Source organism: Haliotis rubra, unplaced genomic scaffold, assembly GCF_003918875.1.
Source record: "Haliotis rubra isolate DU_JTF1 unplaced genomic scaffold, ASM391887v1 Scf34, whole genome shotgun sequence".
Taxonomy (NCBI): Eukaryota; Metazoa; Mollusca; class Gastropoda; order Lepetellida; family Haliotidae; genus Haliotis; species Haliotis rubra.
This window is the reverse complement of record NW_025767013.1, coordinates 483,031-507,169: the sequence shown is the minus strand read 5'-3', so window position 1 is coordinate 507,169 and position 24,139 is coordinate 483,031. Positions and strand designations below refer to the sequence as shown.

Here is a 24,139-nt window from a genome sequence, read left to right as displayed (position 1 = left end):
CCATCAATCCCTGGTTATGGCTACTGGTGCTTGCGCACAGTGAAGGGCGGCATTGTTTCGCTGTCTAGTCCATCTGATTCTTGTAATGTATTTTCAATCAAGGTAATAGTTGGCACATTTCATTGTTTGACACAAAGAAGCATGTATATTTTGCTATGCATTCGTGGCATAACAAACTCTGGTTATGATCTTAGAGTTGCGTTTCTGATTATTTATTGATACAATTTCTGACAGCTGCATTGCTTTATTTCTCCGCCCTCGGTGACTTGTTCTGTAGAGTTTCTCGGGGTCACGGGCAATGTTTCTATTTCAGTCCGCCGAGTACATAAATATAACACAAGTCGACGTAAAGCTACTTAAAACGTATCATAATAAGTCGCGAGAACTATTTAAAATATCAGTAATGGTCGTGGCCGTCAATGAATGTCTGAAGATCTATCGATTTAATAAACTGTTGCAAATATTCATTACCAAGTTTTAGATGTAGGTCGATAAGCGTGTTCATCATGGATGTATAAATACGAGTCACTTCAACGCTTTACTTATCAAACTCCATGTCTCATGTAATCACTCTGTATGTTTTAGAGAAATATTTGTTATACACGAAGTAGACATTTAAGAGACAAGTTTCAAATGCACTATTTTTGATGTTTCAAAATGATTTCGGAAATAGATAAATTCTAAAGGTTTTTCCCTTCTTGTATATTTATGAGAATTTAACATACTTTTGTTAGCAATTCGGTTATATGCAAGTATGATTTTATAAAATGTATAATTCAGTTTGAAATTGTGACATATGGGTTCCCAGCTATGTCCGATCGTATCGGCCTTCTGGTGTTAATAGTAACTTCGCAACAGTGTTTTCTACATTATTACTGGCATTTTGAAGATGCAGCACATACCTTGTCCTAGAAGCGGATTTAACTTCTTTCTCGTGTTTCTAGCTTCTCCTAGTTGAATTACAATTTCATGACCTTTTGTGAAACTATGCCCGCAATGCCCTGTTTGTCTACCTTTTCGTTAATGTGCATGATTTCAACGCTGCACTCAGAAATATTCCAACTGCATAATCGTGTCTGGAAAAAACAATGCAAATAAATGCCACGAAGAAACATTGATCTGCACAATAAGGATACGATGACATGCATCAGTCAAGTATGTGAGCCTGACCACTGCATCCCGTTAATCGCAAGGATGGATGGTTGAAAACATGAATACATGGTCATCAATATCTTGGGCGTCAACAAAACTTGTTGTCCCCCGCCGCCACACGGAACTGTGGACTGTGTATTCAGCAGTCCCGATTTTTTGTTAATGTGATATCTCATGAACTGTTGCATCCAATGTCTTCAAATTTGGTGACAGTTTACATTGGGGGATTACACAGACCGTGACCGTGATTTTCCTTTTCAAAATGCCTTCAAATTTGGCGACAGCCTACATTGGTTGATTACGCAGGCACCAGTCAATTTGGGTGACCTTGACCTAATTGTCCAGGGCACCACGACAATTTGACAATTTTTGACCTCTTGTAAACGCAATATCTATAAAACGTTACACCCAATGTCTTCAAGTATGTCGACAACTTATATTGGGTGATTACGCAGTCAGGTCATTTCAGGGTGACCTTGACCTTATTGTTACGCGATTCTGAAAAGTGGCCATGACTAAAATCTACATCAGACAAAAGGTAATGATCTATGTGACCAAAACATAAAAACTAGTAAATATGTTATATTTCATTCTTCTTTAGGGGCGGGGTACACTGCCATGTTAGTGGCAAACACTTGCTACTTTTATTATTGTCACGTTTTGAGTCATGTAAAGTGAAAGATTACACGCATGTTGAGAATACTTTCCGAGCTGTGCATCAACCAACATGTCCCAGCTGACGTTCTCTTTCTTAAATTTGAAGTCGAAGCCGCTTTAACATTGTTGCATCCATAGTCAAACTAATTCACAATATTCGGGGTCAAAATAGATACCTGTAACCTCAGGCCGTGCGATCCGGGTCCATGAACGCCGTGTGCCATCGTTCACTGATGACGTTAATCGTTATTTCTTCTTGGTCATATTAGTTTCCATCATATACCGTGCGCCGAGGAAAACCTGATTTTTACAAACAGCAGCAGTAGTATTAATAATAGCAGTGTGGCTTTTATTACTTACGATACTTACTACGTCCTGCCAATAATTGGCTTAAGATCCACAAAACTGTGTACATGTATTGGAAATAATAGTAAAGGACTAACTGAACAAACCTTATAACTCATTTACAAATGTTCAGTAAATGAGGACGGTAAATATTTTGAAGCTTAATATCATTAATAGGTATTACCAACGCCTCGTCATCATTAATTTGAAACGCAAAGTGGAGTTGGATGAAGAAATGACATAAATGTATACTCTACGATATAAATACTTCTCGGCAAGTGGTACTGAGGGGTTGGCTAATCTGTCGTTTTTTATATACAAAGGTAGATAATACAGTCCTATAAATTAAGCTAAAGTACTGAGGTGGTCTCTATACACAAAATTGTTAACATCATATGCAACAGTTAGAGTTAGCATATGTCTTCCATGTCTTACGTTTACTTCCAAATAACACAGCTGATGTTCTCTTTCTTAAATTTTAAGTCTAAGCTGTTTTGACATAGTTGCATCTACAGTTCCTCTCAAAGTGCAGGCCCAGTCAGTACACATATTTTATAAGCAGTGTGGCAACATACGAACAACGATACTATCAAAAGAGTGTTTTTTACTTTTAGACCCTTAATTAATTCCATGTTGCCTTCAGTTCGAACATATATACAAATATTCACGTTTCAAATCTGTTTCACATTCCCCTTGCTGTTACATTGTGCATTGTTTTCTAAACCCAGGCACATCAAACAAGCTCTATTCTGAACTTCTTAAAATTCCCTCTCCTTCTCCACTACAAACACACAACACTACAACAACAACAGTTTTATACTTTATTACACTTACAAGCTCAAATAGTACTCATTGATTAAATTGTTATTTTCTAAAATCGTATATATTCCATGTTTCGAACCATCACAAAATCACAGTTTTACCACAATACCATGTCAAGCATGTAACATCTGTATTAAGTTACGTAGTGTCTTGACGTGAAAATCGATAATCTACAATACAGCAGCACCACCATCTGTTCTCAAGAACTTCTGCGTAACTCTAAACCTGACCACAGGTCAATTCCTTCCCATTATTCGGAAATAAAAAAAAAACACTAAGAGGAAGAAGTATATTTCAGTTTGGAGCAGGGGCCAAAAGCTATTAAGAGATTTCCTTTCAACAACTGAAACAACCTTGACGTAAACTGACTATTCAGTTTTGCAAATAAATGTCGAATTTCTACCCTGTTTTGACTGTTGTCTAGATTTACCATAGATATGTTATCAATGAACAAATCCAGTATTTACCACGTATTAACATTCATTTAGATTCGCCGCATGTATATGGTATCCCTAAACGACATTCACTCACTGAGCTTTACGCTGGAACTGTGTTGCAGTGAAACCTAACCCCAACCCTCAGGAACATGCATTTCCCTTTGAAACGCTTTACAGTGTTCCAGTGGCGCTTCCGACCACTTGCTGTGTCTTTTGAACCACTTTTTATCTCAAAAGGCCCAAAGACACAGCTATCAATTAAAACCTCATGGCTCGCCACATTTTGCAAATGTCCTTAAAAAGGACGACCGTGGGGGGTTTTCCAGGCTGTTTGTGACATTGGCCTTCCCTCACGATGGGGGTTACCAGAGAGGCAGGAATAGTCCATTACGCATTATGTCATCACAATGGGCTTCACAGTTATTAATTAGTTTGGTTTTTGAATTTGACGATTGTATCTTGGCTGTGTTCATCATATCTCACACGGGACAGAGGTACGAATATGAGTACCGTTCAGGCTTTCACATGTCCTATTTACTCATATTCGTGCATGACATAATACGTATTCATGACTTGAGCCATTGTAAGTGTTCATTTGAAAAAGGGATATTTAAGATGAGCTTTCTCGAAACTGAAAGATCTATTCTTGTCAGTTTGAAATGCGACATTCAGCGATATCGTCATGGAAATTAAGGCGTTCCTCCAGCGAACAGCCTGTTGTTTTCTCTTTCCAACAAGTGCATGTTCTAATGTTACAGACCCGTGGAGATCCGGGGTAGAATAGGTCTTCAGCAACCCATGCTTGCTACAAAAGGCGAAAATGCTTGTCGTAAGAGGCGACTAACGGGATTGGGTGGTCAGGCTCGCTGACTTGATTGACACATGTCATCGGTTCCCAATTGCGCAGATCGATGCTCATGCTGTATTTGGAATATTGTTGACGAACGCAAAATGCCACGTCTAAGTGAAGGCAACCGTCATATCGCCATTGGTTTGCTTGAAGCTGGCCAGTCTCAACGTGCAGTTGCCCGACGCATGAATGTTCACCAAAGCACCATTTCACGGCTCTGGGAGAGATATCGCCGGCAGAATGCGGTAGCATATGCCCCTGGTAGTGGGCGACCTCGAGCGACCACTGCGGCGCAGGATCGCTACATCCGGGTACATCACCTGCGTCATCGAACAGCTACGGCGACCAGTACCGCTTTCTGCACAGACCGTCAGGAACAGGTTGAGAGAGGCTGGTTTACGTGCAAGAAGACCTTATTTTGGCCCTGTGCTTCAACAACAACATGGTCGACATCGAGTTCAATGGTGCACCAACGTTCAGGCCTGGAACCTACAGAATTGGTTCAGTGATGAATCACGATTTCTATTGGAACGACGCGATGGAAGAATGCGGGTGTACAGACGTCGACGTGAACGTTTCGCCGACGCTTGCGTTCCCCAGGGGGACAGATTCGGCCGGGGCTATGTTATGTGGGGAGAGATCACCTGCCGTAGGAGAAGTGATTTGGTAATGATCCAGGGCAACCTGACAGCTCAACGGTACTGTGACGAAATCCTACGCCCACACCTCCTTCCAATCATTGATCGCCAGAGGGAGTTGTTTCAACAGGACAATGCCAGGCCCCACACAGCACGTCAGACTAGAGACTTCTTCCAGAACCACAACATCAATGTGCTCCCCTGGCCCTCAAGATCACCGGACTTTAACCCGATCGAACATCTGTGGGATGCCCTGGACAGACAGGTGCGACGCCGTAACCCTCAGCCCCAGACACTTCAGCAACTCGCACAGGCACTACAGGCAGAGTGGGCTGCGATTGGGCAACACGAGATTCTGAGACTTATTCGTTCGATGCCGAGGCGATGCCGTGCAGTTCTGGATGCCCACGGTGGTCACACGAGGTATTGACTTCAGCGCCACCACACGTCTCCATGTGACACTCAAACTGACTTTCCTCGAGTTGGTGCCAAAGACGGATAAGTCTGCATTCCCAGTGTGCAATTTCGCTATATTTCATTGACTAAAGCCTACAAGATGTTTCAAAATAAACATAAAAATACAATTCAAAGTCCTATATGCGTTTCTTTTGGGGAGAGTATATATGAAAAAACGAGCTTAGAAAATATATCTCACGACGAGCGTACGTCAATAAGAATTGAAATGTTATTTTTGACTATATGGTAGTTGCTAAACGTACATGTCGATCTCTATGAAATTCGTATGTCGGATGGTGCTGTTTTATATCCAAAACGTGCGGAATAAAAGTCCTTCTCTTGTATTCCCAGTATGAACAAACCTGTTGAGAATATCTGAAGGTTTGGACGATTGCTCAAATTACAGAAATTACAGGTTTAAGCAATTCCAATCAATATCCGTCTTGAGTTTTATTTTCCTCTCTAAAACAATGAGAGAATACAGTATAGGTTACTGTACAAGTACGTAAATGAGAATCTTGCTAATATAAGTGGTAAAAGGTATTATGCCTATGAAGACCTTCACCAGAAGGTAATGCTCTAATCATTGGAATTGTACCAGGATAATATATTCAGAACAAGTATCCATATATACTAAGCAGCAAAGGAAACGTCAGTTTGGACTTTTCCTTTGCAGAAACGGATAACTGTAAACTCATTTCATGTTTTGATTGTATTTTTTTGACAACATCTCCCACTTAACCTGAGCAAAGACATTCCTTCCCAAACTCAGAATGGAACCCAGGAAATGGTCTCCAAAACGCTACCTGATCTCGGAGATGGTACGGTGTTCTCTATGTTTTTCATGCAACTCATGTTGCACGTGCTGTTCACAAGGACCAGCCCTATAACATGCACCCCCAAACCTGGTTGAAACATTCACATTACAACGTCAGCAGGATGTCGCGACACACGACAGCTCAGAGGAACCAGGCGCAAGCCGTTGCCAGTCACTTCCAAGTCAACGTTCGGACCATCTACGGGCTGCAGCAACGTTTCCGGGCCACCAACACCACAAATGATCGCCCCAGTACTGGCAGACCAAGGGTGACCACAAGACGACAAGACCGCCATGTTGTGCAACAGCATGTACCGAATCCCTTCATGCAGGCATCCGAAACAGCACGCCAGCGCGCTCTCTGACATTAAGATAAGGAGGCTTTTTCTGGAACAAACATTTCAGCGGGGTACACTCTAAGCACTCCCAGGTCTCCTTTTTGTTACGAACTCTACCCACGGCCGGACCTTGAGGAAAACCACTAATTTGTTCTCGCAACATTAACACTCATGTCCTGATAATGATTAGTTATGGTGTTGGTGCAGCTGATGCCAAAGGTCTTCCTCTTTTCTTTGAACATGTCAAGGAGAACAGTCTGAAGCAGTGTACACATAATGTTAAGAACATACTTTGGACAATTTATACCAATTAAAGTATGATGAACTGTTAGGAATCATAGAAAAATTGTTTTCCATCCTGACAAAACGCTTTCTTTAGACGTTTATATGTATATGAGTTTTATACGATATTAACACAATACAGTCCTTGACCCATGATGATCTTTCAAGCTGCTGGTAAGGGATAGACGTATTGTGGAATTTCTGTTCCCGGAATTGAAAGTAATCTTATGGACTACGGTTGGCAAGATTAAACAATAGGGTCAACGACACAAAAGGTTATTGTGCGTCTGTTACAAACTATTTTACTCAGGTGATCACATCTGGAACAAGCCTACCAATGGTCACCAGTGTCTTCACTGGTGAATTGTCACCATGTTTCCAGTTTACACTCGATTAGCAATAAAGATGTGATATTAGATTCCCCATGTAATGAAGCTCTATCAGTTCGTTTTCCATTTTGTCGCTTAATTCACAACACGCCTCTAACTTGTAACCAATTTTACCCCTGATTCTCCTGACATTTTGCATGAAAAGTACAATACAATCTGTTGATCGAACAATAATTGTAAAGTAGTTATCTAAATGTGTATCTGTTGTGCTTTCATATGACATTCCAAATTCATTTTCCATAAGAGGTTAAAGGCATTTAAGAAGAAAAAAGACATGCTCTTCTAAAATAGAAGTTAATTGTCGATAAATATTACGCTTCACATGGCGGTATTCGGGTTACAACTTGAAACTTCGCATTCGATTTTAACCATCCATGTTTTTAAATGTTTGATTGGAATAACTTTGGAAGTTTTATGTCCATTGTGTGATGTTTGAACCAAAATTGGAAATCCCGATAACCACTAAACTAAGTAATGTCTGTCGGTAATAGGCACATACAACGGTGGCATCTCACTGAGAGGCTATTAGGACACACTTTGACTTTCCAGGAAGTAGTAATCTCGAATTTGATGACTGTGACAGTTTTAATCAGTGCGGATGTCAGGAAGGAAATGTACAAAAAAGATGAATTTCGATTTCTCCTCAAGACTTGTCAGAAATGTTGAAAACTTCACCCCTCTCCAGCAGTATCTGAATTCCGTGCTAAAACAGTTCAGCTCTTAAACATTACAAGTGGGAATTTCAAAATTTCACCCCGTTGCAGACCTAATTTGGATCATTACACACAATCACATCCCGTTGCTTGGAATGTTAGACTCCGAACGGCGAAATAGGGCCCGCATGAAGAGAGGTGTTGAGAGAGTTTCGATTTAGGTATGGCTCCGTCCACATTGATTTGAGGAAGATGGTTTTAAAAGATTCCAACTCTACCGGCTACCATTCTGATTTCTAGTTTCCCTTTCTATTAAATCTTAATGTGGAGTCTCACTTCAGTGAAACCCACGAGCACAGTTCAAATATCGACGGTTTAGTGATCATATTCAGAGCGAAATCCTAATACAAAACAGGAAATTGATTGTGCTATTCCTAATGATACCTATTGTGGTGGTTATATTCTAATGTAACTCAAAAGAAACATCCGTTTATACATACAAACTGACTTTTAGAGAATTGTGGGACGTCTAGCGCGGACAAAGAATTGTGGGACATCTACATTCCTTTAGCGCGGACAAAGGGACATACTGTGTGTGAGCTGCTGACAACATGTATAAGTAAATAATGAAAACGATGGAAAGTGAAAGTGTTTTAATTCAATCTGGGTCTAGATTTTAAACACTAAGCCACTGTTGGGACTGCAGGTGGAGGAATTTCCAGTCTGTCATGCTCCGATTTTTAAATGAATAATTAGGAGATAAACCTAGTGTGTTTGAAAATCAGAGACATGCTTTACTGAATTGATGGCGACTAAATTTCAATTGGAATTGAAATATTTAGTCGCCATCAATTCAGTAAAGCATGTCTCTGATTTTCAAACACACTAGGGTTATCTCCATTCTACCATGACCCATTTAAAATCGAACTTCCTCGCTCTGCGGAAGACACTGCGTAATCCGGCATCGGACGAGAGGCGAATTGAACTCGTCTGTGAAGGGAGCGGTAGGTGCCGTTCGTATTTTTTTAACATTACAACATAACAATATTCTGTCTAAAGAAATCAAACTACTGTTTATTCAATGCAATTATGTAATACCCGAGATCTTCGTTTTTTTCCATCCCAACTCCACACGACTAAAACCAGCCTATTGTTTTGTGTGCGGTGAAACTGTACCCCCCTGGCCACACTATAATGGAATCGTCTGACCTACTTATTTTCTTCGAAGTAGACAGTTACGCAACAGTTTGAAATGGCGGACGAGCCAGTGTTTGCGAAAGGTTGAAATTTGAATTGACAGTGGACAATACTTGACTGACTGTTGAATCTGAACCCTGCAGAATCGAAGAATAGATCCTTTCCTGGTCAACCTGTAACTCATCAAAGACTGTGGATTTTTATGACCGGCCGATCATGATTTCACGTACTGCCTCCACCCCTGCATGCGACAAAAGAGTCACAGTGCTGCTGCTTAGTGTACATGCGACTAACTTGTGATTCCTTGGAATTTTGTTTTCATCGTTGGGGACTGGATTGTGTCCAAGCGTTTTTCAAAGTAGATGAACATAACAGTAACCTTGCGGGGAAGCTGGCAGAGAGCTGAATTGTTTTGTGAACGATGCAACGGGATATGATGGAGTATGACTATGAGTGGCATAAATGTGGTGTTTCGCCAGACCGTTAGATCTATCTTGCAAATTTCCCATTCTAAACGGAATTAAATATACCATTTACCAGGTAGGTAAATGTTTACTAATGTTTTGCTGCATATTTTGTATAGATAGGGATGTATTTTTACAAGGCTTTCTGATTTATATGTTAGATATTGTTTTGTTTATGTTTGGGGCTGTGTATTGTAATTGAGTTTGAATATTTTTATAATAGAAGGTTATATGATAGTGAGGTTCCCTCATAATTGTGGGGGAAATCATATAAAACTGTATTTTTCGAGTTTAATAAATGTTTCATCAGCATTTCCATCACGTCTGTTGTGTTGATATTAGTCATGTTGGTGGTCAAGCTGAAGTAGTGGGGCAGTGTTCTATACGTGCGCAGTGAAGCGCAATGAAATCAAACGCATTTTTAATTCAAAAATTTCCAATTGCCTATGTGGAAAATTCGAAAGTCAGCGTCAAAATCCATGGAGTTGTTGTTATGATCCGCCATCATTGTGGTCAAACGGAAGTAGTTCTCACAATAAGATTTGTTAATGCGCGGTGAAGCGTCAATCCACAATTGATGCCGTCTGATTTTTCTGAACAACCAATCAGAATCTAGCATTTTTTGGATTCATGGTAGAATGCACAGTATATGACCCAGACGTAGCAGATGTATATTCCCGAAGTGCATTCCCTGTCAAGATGTCGTCTGCTTCTGGACAATCACGAGAAGCTGTCGTCTGCCTCTGAGCGTGGTCACGAGAACTGGACTATGCTGAAATCGATCTGCAGGATTCGGTGTCAGTTGTGACTCTATAACAACGTTCAGATGGTTACTCAGTACTTGCATCACTCCTACATGATATTATGTAAGGTCTCTTTCATTCAATAATGCATGTATTACTTGGACAAACATCGGTCCATCACAGTGACTGATTTATTAATGGGACTACCAGACGTTCGTCCGCAGTTGATTTGGACTTAGGTTTACAAGCTGACTCGGCAGTGACGATTTATCGCATTTCCTCCATGTTGTTTCGACAAATGAATCGAAGGCAATGGTTACCAAAGTTTTCATGTCTAGACTCCTAAATAAATGCACTTCGTACGACTGGCTAACCAAACAGGACACCGTCAGCGGTCCTCCACAAGTTGCACTACCTCGGAAGATAACAGGCAGTGTGGTTTGAACTGACACTGAGTATAACAAATCTTGATTCGAAAACGATGTCTCTCACACAGTTCACACCAATGTAACCACGCTTCAGTTGCCAAAGACTGTGAGGTTCTTGAGATACAATCCTGTAACAGGAAATGGAAGGAGCAATATGTCCAAAAGGCTCCCAGGTTTAAATTTCGAATTAACTTGAGTAAATGGTATTCGCATTTAAAAATGCTGTAATACGTGGCTCTCGGTTTTCCCATCTAGAGGTCAAGAGACCCTATGAAAAATACGTTTTCTTGGATGAAGAAGCGTTTTAATGAAAGGAGCGGGAGGTAGGAAGGACAGCACTTTTTTGGCAACAACTCTTCTCGAATCTCTCTTTAATCATGTACTACATCCTGAGATATCGAATACTCCTGTCTCCATCTGCATACGAATGGTTGATACGAACTAGAAGTTCCCCACATCTCATTTAACTACCAAATACCAAAATAGCACGCAGCCAGAACCAAACCCGAAACGACAGCATCTATGACACGTTTGCCGGACCATAGAAGACGCCATTGAATGATGATCATATGATAGGTGGTTTAAGAGAGTCATATTGGGGAAGATTATCAATTATAAAGCCAACGTCAACTGAGTAGAATTCTGTTCCGTTGACTGTAAGGACTACGCCAGAAGGAACCACTGAATCTCTGATATACGAGAATATCAATGAAGAATATTGATAACAACTACACTGTGAGTAATTGAGTGTGTGTGTGAGAGAGAGAGGGAAACAGCCCATATTAGTTTATGCAGGACTTTGGGTCCTGTGACCTCAAGTGCATTTTTCCTTCTTTGTTGTTATGGCGGCCGTCTGTACATAATTCAACCTTGACGTGACAATCCAGTGATCATCAGTATGAGCATCGATGTACGCAACTGGGATACGATGACATGTGTCAACCAAGTCAGCAAGCCTGACCACCCGATCCCGTTAGTAGTCTCCTGCGACAATCAAGGGTTGCTGAAGACCCTTTCTAAACAGGATCTTCATGGGTCGGGCCCAACTGTCACTTCTCGCTGATGAGATGCTATCACGCTCAAGATGGAGGAAGTTGCGGTGCGGATCACCAGGGAAGATATTGTACTGCCATTTCGTGAGCTCGTGTTATCTAATGCAGAATATAATACCCCCGACGCAACTAAGTTGCCACGGACATTCCATGAGATTTTAATTTACGTCCCATTTTATGAATAGCTAGTGTACTGATGACCTCTATTACCCGACATGGGGATGGAATTTGTCCGCACATTGAGTCAATTCGTTTTTGTAAAATACCATTTATCTAAAGAAACCTTCTCATACTATTTTGTTACTGTGCAACTGGGCACAGAATTCAATTTAAGAGCATTCCCCATACTGTGAAAAAAAGTTACCATCAATTCTCACTGTCAATAAACAGCAGGTGTTGGAAAGCATTTATACATTTCAAATCACATCACATTAGAAAGCAGATCTGTTAATTAACCCTTAATTATCATGTCATAACCATCACCCAATTCGACATACTAGCGACACGACATTTATCTAAACAAAACATCGTTCTCTGTATTGACAATAAAACACACTAAACATAAATGTGCACCCCTCGTGTTACCTAAGAACCATTACAATTTCCCAAGAAGATCTTGGTTAGAGTATGTCTTGGTCGAACCCGGTGGTAAAGCTCGCTGGCTTGGTTTATGTATGACACCGTGCCTCATGTGTCTAAATCTATGCACATGGTGTAAATCATTGGACTGTCAGGTCCAGACTTTTCACTGGAAAGAAAAGGCAAACCATCAAACAAACCAGCAACAGTGTCTCAACTCAACACGTTCTGAAACTAAGAGACAGAATGTGAAACGACAAGACACATCAGAAAATATACAGAGATGAAAGAAATTTTGAGAAGAAAAGTAAAACGTTTCAATTTTGTAATCGTATAGCATAATCAAAGTATAAAGCAGTCACCCCCAACGATCTTAACTTGACTCAACTAACAAGCACTTCCGAACTCTTAATTTTAGTGACAGTCGCTTATCTATGAGATGAAGCAACCTGAGCTTCTTGTTCTCGGGAACACCGTATTGTGGGAAAATGACACTTTCGAAGTAATTGCTAGACTCTAAAAGATATATCCAGCTTGAGTCATCGATGTAGTCCGGGGATGGGAATTTTAAATCTTAACGTTATCTGCCCCTTTAACGAACGGTTCCAATTCTTCTGGACCCATTGCAATTAAGAATCAGTTCGCGAGGTTTCCCATCGAGAGAAAAAAGCTCTTTCATCCGGTATTGATGTAGGTAAACTGGACCTCAAAGTGCAACATAATCACTGTCCAAAACTTGAAAGTGTCATTTTTGAGGAATTGATCCTAAATGGGATTCCCTTTGTTACAGATCTCAGTAGATTTTTGAGAATGTCGACTCAAACACTCGTTTCTGTTTTTATCACAAACTCTCTTTGTGAAAACTTGGAACGTGAGCTAAAGTATATGTGATCGATTAGCGACGATTTATCTAGAAAGAAACAACAGTGAGTGCAATGTACTCTACAATTGTTGGAGAGACTAATTTGGTGGTAAAAAGTCATATACTGAAAGGAAAAACGGAAGACAAAATTATTCAACCCGTAAATACAATAAATGCACCCTCTAAATTAAAATTGCAATAATTAAGATTATATCCAATTGCCCATGCTATTTCTTACTTTATCCCTCAATATATTTCAGTTTGATTCAGGAGTTAAAACCCTTATGTATTTCCAATGTAGATTACCTGCAAACTTTTACCTTGAATTTTATATGAAACAGTGGTTTCAAATGTTAAATCAAGCACAGTTAAATTTTCCAGAGTGAGTGAGTGAGTTTAGTTTTACGCCGCACTCAGCAATATTCCAGCTATATGGCGGCGAAAATTTTCCAGAAACCCAGCTTAGGAACGAAAAGACCAGCATCTATCTAACTGTCTAACAACCAAATCAAACAGAAAATATTTGTTCCAAGTCATTACGTGAAGCATCGACGTCTGGTAGGTCGTGTGGTAGGCTGTTTCATAAGATGTGATTTTGCGATTTACCTATTCGAATCGACCAAAACTCACGATACAATAATAACTAAAAGCTAATAAATAACAAGGCATTAGGATTACGTTTCACAAAAATATTGATAATAATTGTACGGAGACAAATTAATGATTTATTGGGGCAATACAAATCGCTTGTCGAGCATTGATGATCGATAAATATGATATGTTGAGATAATTACAAACATAATTTATCACAGTAGTGATAATAAGGCCAGTTCATAACAACTATCTATGCAGCTGGAGTATCAAGGGAGAACATATCGGGAATATTGGGATTGCAACTAAAGATTCATTTCGTGTGGACGATTGATTTGAATAATTTATGAGCTAGCACACGTATCAGTATGCCTGGTAAGTCCGGTGCAAATGTCGAATGTTTGCTTTAAATTAACAACATGGATGTTGCATCTGTCAAGGCTAAAGAGTGTCTGTTCTATGCAATGTGTCTTTTGTTGATCTACTGTGTTCAATTCGTGACTGGTCCTGAGGTTTTTAAAATAAGAGACAGATTTCTACAAACACACCTTTCCGCAAGAACAGCAATTTAAGACCCTCTTACATATGAACATGGAATTTTGGGCATGGTTATTTTCTTTTTTAATCTTTAGAATCCTTAAGGCTTTCCAGTGCGTCTAAAGAGGCTACTGGCTCTTCCGAGAAAGAATTCCCTCTCCCGAACTCCGAAACGGAAGCTCATGCAGGTTGCTTAGCAAGAGCTAAGTTGACGACCTCTTGAAGAATCTTATCTTTTCCATATCCTGTCCCGCTAGAAGTTTCACGATAACCTTGTTCGCCTACCCTTCCCAAGATTCCTGTCCTGCTTTAACTTCCAGTGCAGTCACACCTGAGTAGTACTAAACAAATCTCTCGATCTGCTTGTCTCTGTCACTGATCGTTTCACCAGTTGGGAAGATGTCCTTTGCGATGCTACCCTACACAACTTGGATAATCGCATCATCAGTCGATAATTGAATGCCCTCATAGACATGTAGCATGTGCTCATTGGATCATATTATTGCTGTTTCCTGTGCTTTTGTTTCGTCTAGAGGATGTGCATTCTATTTGGCTGCAATATGATGTCAGCACCAAATTTCACTGGAATAACCCAGCGGTTATGATTTGATGTTGTACCCCGACCTCATGTTCTTTCGACGCTCTGTCTCAAAATAGATAAATGAAGCTTTTTTGTAACTTTGAAGCTGAAAGTGATTGTTTTCAAACGAAGCTTGCTTGTTTTGACAGCTCTGTTGTCTGGGGTATTCTGGGTTTTTCAATGCTTTGCCTTTATGTAAAAAGCGAGAGAGAAGTACTTTCGATGTATAGCATGCATGCATATTAAATGCAGTCATCCATGTGGGAACGAAATGGGTCTTTAGCATGGCCTTTGGGGGCAAATTAGGACCCTTCGTTTAGCAAGGGTGGAAACTATATTTCTACAGTCACTTATTCCTCACGAAGATTATATCGCATTAAAAAAACAGAATATACAAAGCATACCTTTAATACACGTCTCGAAATATCATATACTGGATTATCAACATGGGCCCAAAATACAATCATACCGTCCCCCGAAATAGATTCTGTTTGGCGTTTCCATGTCCTGTCCCGCCTGCAGTATTTTAATTGTGCAGGGTATTTACAGTACCACATCCACTGAAAGTTGATGGCTTCAGTGGAATTACTACTAAATATTGTAAAAATGTCGATGCTATCCATATTGCAACAGTCCATGTTGCAGCTCACACGTTAAGTCTTAAGTTCGTATTCAACAGGTTACACGCTTCTTATAAGTGTTCAGGTGTCTCAAATTAAAAGCAGAACCTTCCAAGTAAAAATCAGTAACTTTGCCAAAATCATAGTAATAGAATTGATTAGGTTATATGCAGCAAGAATGGTGGTTTTGGTTGTTGTTTGACGTCACACTCAGCAATAGTCCAGCTGAATGATTGTGGCCTGTTACTAATCGAGTCTGGACCAGACAATCCAGTGACTCACGTCATGAGCAACATCCATGCAGTTGAGACACGATGACATGTGTCCACAAGTCAGCGAGCCCGACCATTAGTCCTGTTAGTCGCCTTTTACAATGATGGTCGGTTGCCCAAGATCAATTCTAACCCGGATATTCATGGGCCAGGAGTAATATAGGACGATGCAGCAAAATTGGTAGAAGTATCAGTGATGGTGTTGATAAGTACATTGTTGTAATCATAAAACACATGCTGTGTATGTCTAACCTGAAGCTGAGAGTGGAGACTACAGTATATAGTAAGATCTGCGGTAAAGTTGTCAACTGCTTATCTCCCAACAATATGGATGTAAAACATCATTCATCTTCTATTACTGAAAATCTCTCCAGCTTCCATGTTTAAGATCGTTCGACTCTCACCCGAGAAGGAAGTTAATTTTTCTTGTCATGAAGGATGAGTGTTGCCACACACTGCATGTATGCAGTAATTGATCGCCCTGTCAGCAGACTAGTGTTCGCATGTCCGTCTCTGTCACTCTCATACAAAAATGTATTGAAACGGCTTTGAGGGACATGGCGGCACGTGAATGTTTTGTGGAAATTATACCCCTTCAGTCCTGAAGAATTTCTCCTCCTTGCCTATTTCACGATCTCTTTAGACGCTTTCTTCTGTTTAAAACAGTTGGCTTCTTTTACGCGATGTGTCGATTTAGGTCCCATTTGTCTCGCTAGTGTTTGATAAGTGATCATGCCCTTGTCAAAAATTGACATGTGCAGTTCCTTCAGGTCGTGTGAGCTGATGATTAAATGGCAGGAATACGTTTCATATTGCTTAATGTTACAACTCGTCGAATAAGTGTGTTTACTATTTTATTAATGTTTAGTTTCCTTTTTTTTCTTTGCCTTTGTGAGCCAGTATTAGGACGGTTTTAGAAGATACGTTATTTCTGCCGTCCTGACACACGTCACACACCTCAGCCATTGTGGTCATCCGATCCATACTTGTTTGTTCTTACAAGCATCACATTGTGGTTACTCGGTCGAGTCAGGATCCGATTTATGAACAAAATCTGTACCTTCGTACAAAAACATAGACTGCTATTTTAGTCAGTGCATATGAATTACACACGTACGTATGTACGCACGCAAAGACATGCATACATACTTACACAAGTACATACATCGCGATACAATTCCAGCTAACACTACTCAAACGTAAGTTCGTGTTCCGAGGAGCATGGACCATTGCCCATAATAGAACCAACTGGTTGGTTTGGTCCAGATATATACTGCTCACATTGTTGTAGCTGGAATATGCATTGTTGTTGCTGGAATATGCATGATTGTGTCGTTAAACAATATACAGCAAAGTAACTTTTCTAATGCCTTGCAGTTTCCTTGGTCTTCAAATCATGAAACAGCGCAGCTGTCAGTAAAAGGTCATGCATGTCACATACACTCTGATGGATTGTCATCAGGATATAGGAGCTTCATATTGTCGACGTGATAGCTACGAAGACTACAGAATAGGTAAGTAATATACCATAATGGTGTTTACATTTTTTAATGTTTATGACCTGTGCTCCAGTTAATGTATGTGCGTTACAGTAGTTTTAGTGCTACGATAGCTTTGCCCAATTTGGCCCTGATCCTGAGCACCGGAATTGAAGTATGTTCCTTTTGTTTGCCAGAAACGAATTCACCCAAACTTAACGACGGAACGTTAAACCACTGGGAGGAGCTACGTTACGACGCCTAACGGTTGGGTTTTCTCTATTTAAGCTGTCAACAATTACAGCTAAAAAGCCCAGGTTATTTATGTTTGCGGTGAACCTCCAATGTCAGATAAAGTCACAGTCGCCAGTAAAGTATGGGTCTGATATATACCTAAGTGAAAGGTATTGACAAAATGGATTTGGAAGCTTCATGCTCCTGTGATAAATCAACTCATCGGTTGGGACAGTTTATGGGGTGTCTAAAATTATGTTAGTTTTGTTCCCTTCTTTCATATTGTCGCTGTGTGTACAATTTCATTGAAAACTAATGAAGAGCGATTTTGTTTGATAAATAGAATTGGAAAAAACATTCCTGTAACGATAAAGAACTGTAAACTCTGGATTTCCTTTAATATGGAAGCTGAAAATGTTACATGTGTATCTAGATATTCTGAAATGCAACAATCAATACATGGCGTTATTTTTGAAAATGCAGCAATCAATACATGCCGTTATTTTTGAAAATGACAAAAATTTACATAACATTCAGTATGTAAAGTGAAAGTTCAACCGTTATATTAAAAGATTATTTTAAAAAGCATGAAATTAATATCAGTAAGAATAAGTAAAATTTTAAATTTCTAATTTACTTCGTTCAAAAGTGGTATTTCCCCCCCCCAAAAAAGTATATATATAATATAATAAATAAATAAATAGGTAATCATCAGTTTCTAATGTGGTAATTACCAGAAAAAAGTGGTAATTACCAGAAAGAAGGGTTATTACCAATTTTAAAACAGAAAATTCAAAAAACTATTTTGATCACTCTGCACTTCACCACCTCAATTAAGAAACAGAGTCAGTTTCGATTGAGTCTTCATAACGTGATGACGACGACAATCAACTGTGCACATCAGAGTTTGATTAAAGAGCTTTGTGTTTATTTCAAACCAGATTAAAGTATTTATAGTACCTGTATATTTTCCTCATAACAATTACATTTGAAAGAACCTCAGCTTGTTCCAGGATACCAGAAGCAATGGCTGTGTCACTCCATACACAGACCGACCTGGCGTTGATGTATGGCCTCACAGCATCAGCAGTTGCAGAGGATGTGTCACACTTACTCACTGTCAACGACAGTAAAACAACGGCGACGTGTGCGTAAGTACCGGGGGTATGAAGTAATGCTGTCCTTGAATCACATTCAAAATGTCATACTGTGTTTTTCTTGAATTACAGTTTCTCGTGTAATAGTAATGGAAACGGAAGTATTTGACAGAAATATTTCCATACTTGGACTCTATGGAGCAAATGGTTTACCTTGAACATATTAGCGGAGAGCACTAATTATTTGTACTGGATATAAACGTCTTGTTGTCAAATACATTTCCCTCTCTTCTTTGTTATTTTAGGGCCAGTGGAATCTCTTTCGGTAGGTAATCGAGACGGGTTGATATCTGGTTTTGATGTGTAATATTTTCCTGCGTTTTGTATAATACTTAAGCCTGGAATTCGTTTTGATAAACATGTGGAAAACTAATTACATATAATGGTCAGCATACATGCTCAATTGCGCGTCATTGATGTATGGTAACGCTAAAGCAAACAAGTAAATAAATGCTGACAATGAAACGATTACCTTGACGTCAAATTATACCATTTTCACTTGTATGTCAAGACCAATTTGAACCCATGTAATTTCCGGAAATACTCAGAATAGAAGAAAGGGGCACATGCTAATCTCATCGTTCTATTCGATGTGAATTCTATAATTCTGTAATTCAGCCGCTTCCTGGCATAAGTAGATGTTCTATGGTTACCGTTATTACAGGCTATATAATACAACTTTGTTGTAACTGTTGTAACTGAATTTGTCAGTTTCATTAATATGATTTTTTCTTCTCAGTTTACTTGGTTTTCGGATCCACCGCCTACATTCTTTCAAATGAGCCATTAAACATACTTTTGGACCATCACATTTACCATCTGGCTAAATCAGTTACACACCAGTAATAATAAAAACCTGTGTAAATGATACATGAATGAGATTGGACCTTTCAACGCGTTAACTGCTGTAATCCTGTTTCGAGCTTTTTTACAACATGTTTTCAGATGACAAAGATCTAAGTGTGTGTTTATCAAGTTACAAAGGTGAAGAGATCACGCATCTGTTCGTTATATCACAACCTTATTCGTGGCACAATAAATGTTTGGTCATTGAAATATTGAAACGTGTGCGATCCATACCTGCTTGTATACACTTCAATAGTAAACTAGCTTTAGATTTACTTGCTACCTTTTACATCTTTATCTGTGATATCCTAGTTGGTTTACTGTCATTCTTCGACAGGACTTATATATTTCAGCTTTATGTATCAAGAATGTATGACTTCTTTTAGTCACGATATGGCTGAAATACCGCCGAATTGACTATAAATTTCTAACTCATTCACTCACTTTAAACATTAACTCCAAACACAAGAAATAAGCCCAAACAGATCTTATTGTGAGTCAAAGGGGAAATAGCGTTGAAATGTAAAAGGCTGGATCAACGAAAATCAGTAAAGACACCAGGTGTTCGCGAAAGAGGTTGCATATCCCGCTGTAATGTGAACCAAATGGTTATTATTATCATTATTATTTAACCGCACAACCACGTTAGTAAATATGACCCAACATTGTCCACACGCACCTTTACGAACGGGTTCTTCAACATGGTTAAAATTTGTTCATACCCGTACATGCAGTTATATTACTTACACACAGCGATTGAAAGACTTAAACAATTCAACAACATGCTGGATTTGTTTCAGTTTGACTTTGTAGCCATTGGCACAAGCAATGAACCAGGTAGCTAAGGCTATTTCTTAATCATGCATCGACTAATAACCATTAATCCGAATGTTTTTTTACATTGCAACAAAAACTTAACGTCCAACCCACCATCAGTTTTCAATCCTGTTGACACTTATTAAACTCATAATCTGCAACGAAAGTGTTACTTTTTAATAAAACATCAAAATTTATGTTGGTCCATCCAAGGGGTAAACGGAATTGCTATTAGATGCGTATAGATGTAGGTCTGTTTAATTATTCACGACCCACTTAATGTGACTTGTCATATTTCTTATAACACGCACTCAGTACGATTCCCGATAGTTGTAACTCATGTTCCAGTTTCATGACAATTTGCAACCAAACAGATTGAGAACACCCGTAACATTCATGGACCATCGAGTCAAAGAAGAGAATTGAGTTATTGGTGTGAATAAGACATATGTTGCACAATTCGGTAGACATACGAGAGCAAATAGAATCGTAAGAAATACTCTCATGTGGAAATAGTAGGGACATCGTTTGGCTGATCATTATTGTTTTCAGTGTAAGAATGGTCCTGTATGGATAGGATTTCTTGGCTGTGTAGACTCAAAGATGAAACCTACGATTGTGGGTTTGAATCCAGGTTGACACCGATTATGTTTCTTGGTCCATACCCGTACTGTGATAAGCGCCTCCCACGCCACGCTGTCACTTAGCTAATAGTGACCCTCGATCTTCCATTGCTCTATACAATGGTTTTGTTCTAAGACCTAAGCTGAAAGCAATTCTTAAATCCACGTACATCTGATGGAGCTCTATAAGTGATTCTATTGACTAAAGAGATCGTCGCATCTAAGACATGGCCATTTGAATGTCCACGGACATGAAGAGAAACAGTTGGACAGGTAGACAGATATATAGACAAAGTGATAAGATAGTTCGACAGGCTATGAGAATTATCTGGCTAATGTTGTGTCTGTCATATGTTAAAGGAACATACGCAACGCAATCTATCTATCTACCTATCTGTCTGTCTGTCTGTCTGTCTGTCTGTCTATGTTTTTCCATTTATTAGCTCCACGTGGAAATTGAATGGACTGTGTAACGGGGATAGAACGTATCATTGACCAGCGTTTGAAAGGTAGACGCTGGCCAGCTCTTGAATCCTGTCGTGGATGTCGTTGCAATGGTTGATGTCCATTCGTTTGAGACGACGTTGTTAATGGCAAATGGACGTTCTGTTAACGCTCAGTACCACTGTCTGAGGAGTCCAGACTGCGGATGTGGCGACGATCTATGCCCTTCGGCAACATAAATGGCCAAGAGATATAGCACAAGTGGTACATAAGAGGTTGTCAGCGAAAGCAAAGTGAACCGCATATTTTACGCATTGCGCTGCGCGTGAAATCGAAGATGTGCATTTCAAGAATACCAAAACCTACATAAGCGCACTGGTGTCGAGGGTGATATAAAAACGTGATAGTTTAATGTTTATTTGTTTTGAACGTCACACTCAGCAACAATGGGTAACGACGGAATTGGAGTTTGAGAAAGTCTTGCACTTACATCGAGTCACCTCCGTATCAGTACAATATCTTTTAGTCAGATCATTTACAAGGCCTAGGCATGAGTAACTCGCGGCGTGTGATGTAAGTTGATTGTTAACGGCGAAATAGACACGATAATATAGCACACAAATTCTTTATTCGCATAGTGTATGTAGGCCATCGGCCCATAATACAAATATTAAATGTTTGCAGCCATATATGATTGGCGGTGCTTTACAGCATAATAAATAAACATTGCTACATTTCTGATGACAAAGGTATTGTTTGAGGTCATTAATATATTGTTATTTGACAAAGAAGGGTATGTGTAAAACTTGGCAGGAATATATATAGTGCGCAAGGAACTGTATGCAGTACACACTAAAAGGAAATGATACTCGTTTTCTATATATCCATTGTCGCACGTGTTACATAACCTGTGATGTCTGTGCTTATTTGTGTATCTACCTGTCTCAATATTTAATTGATGGGAACCACAGCGAAACTGTGTGAGTTCAATGCGAAATTTACTAATGTTAATAACACTAAGATATGGTTCCATAGATAGATTACACTTGAAAAGAGAATATGAATAGGTTTTAGAACTTGATGATAACGAGTTATGCCATTCTTGATGGGATATATGCTGAGCCCTGATCACAAATTCAGACAGGAAGGAATTTAAGCTACTAATATACTGTCTTTCCCATATATAATCAAATCCGATATTGTATAGTAATAACTTAAGTTTTGATACCCAATTTCTTTTACCATGGCTAGCATCTTACAATAATAAGTTATAGCACTTTCTGGGCAAACGAGATGCTGGCATATTCAACAGTTTATACCAATATTTAATACAACGTTTGTAAGCATAAACATAGACAGGGTATCTGCCACACCCACCCCGAACGATGTGATTAGGGGTTGATATTTTGACACAAAGCAGATATTTACAAGCCAGAGTTTGAACTTTCTCGATTGGTGAACTAATATCACAATCCAACCCCCAGACTTCAGCCCCATAGAGTAGGATTTGTAACACACAAAAATCCTGAAAAAAATGTCACCGCGAATAGGTTTTAGCTTTGATAGTGACCTAATAATACTATAGAGAGCCTTTTTAGATTGTAGAATGGAATTATCAAAATGTTTATGCCACGACGAGCTTTGAGAAAGAAGAACACCCAAATACTTATACCATGAGACACAATCTATTCTCATGCCACTCAAAAACCACTTTTCATATTTAGAGAGCTTACCTCCATTTCTAAAGACAACAATTTTGGATTTATCTAGATTAACGGAAAGGTCATACTCGATACAATACTTTTCCAAAACATTAATACGCTTTTGTAGGCCACAGATAGTATCGGAGAGGAGTACTACGTCGTCAGCGAACAGCAAGAGAAATACTTGTGTTAGTTCTGGATGCATCTGTATACCAGGATAACAAGATGACTCAATTTCACTAGCCAAATCATCTTTAAAAATAGAAAACAGAAAGGGGCTTAAGACACACCCATGACGCACTCCAATATTACACTGGAACATTTCGGAAAACATATTATTTGATTTAACGCAAGATTTGACACAGTCATAGATGGATCGGACACAGTTCCACATTTGGTAGACACGCCCTTCTCATTTAATACAGACCATAATTTGCCCTATTCACCAAATCAAACGCTTTTGAAAAGTCTACAAAAAAGCATATAATTTCGCTTTTTTAGATAGAATCCTGTTAATAATAGCTTGTAAAATGAAAATGTTATCTATAGTCGAGTAACCAGCTCTGAACCCTGCCTGCGACTCGGAGATCTTGCAATAAGCATCAGTCCAAAACCTGAGCCTATTATTAATAACTGACACATATAGTTTACTAAAGACACTGAGAACTGTAATCCCTCTGTAATTGGACACCTTATTGACATCACCCTTCTTATGAACAGGAACTATTATACCCATAGACCACTGAGCTGGGAATATACCTTTATCAAAAAGCATATTGAATAAAATAGTAAGATATGGAATAATACCATCCAAAGAGTGCTTAAAGAACTCAGCAATAAGCTTATCATCCCCCGCTGATTTAGAACACTTGAGTGCATCTATTCCCACCATAATCTCATCAGCTGAGATTGGCGAGTAAAGAATAGCAGTGGTATTACTATCAGTATACGGTACGTTAACTTATTATTCACTAATGGATAGTTCTATTGGGCTCCCCATTATCTGAATATATATTAACTCAACGTACACTTCAGTATCTATCTGATGAAGGGGAAAAGCATTAACACTAAATGGTC

General features: G+C 39.3%; 1 long non-coding RNA gene across 1 annotated transcript; it reads right to left on the bottom strand.

The window, feature by feature from the left end:
* Positions 1-4,611: 4,611 nt before the first annotated feature.
* On the bottom strand, positions 4,612-23,453 carry LOC124284566. The gene is made up of 3 exons (XR_006900586.1): positions 22,878-23,453; positions 11,351-11,355; positions 4,612-4,621 (listed from the first exon to the last, which is right to left on the bottom strand). It is a non-coding gene; the product is annotated as an uncharacterized LOC124284566 (long non-coding RNA).
* Between the last annotated feature and the right edge of the window lie 686 nt (positions 23,454-24,139).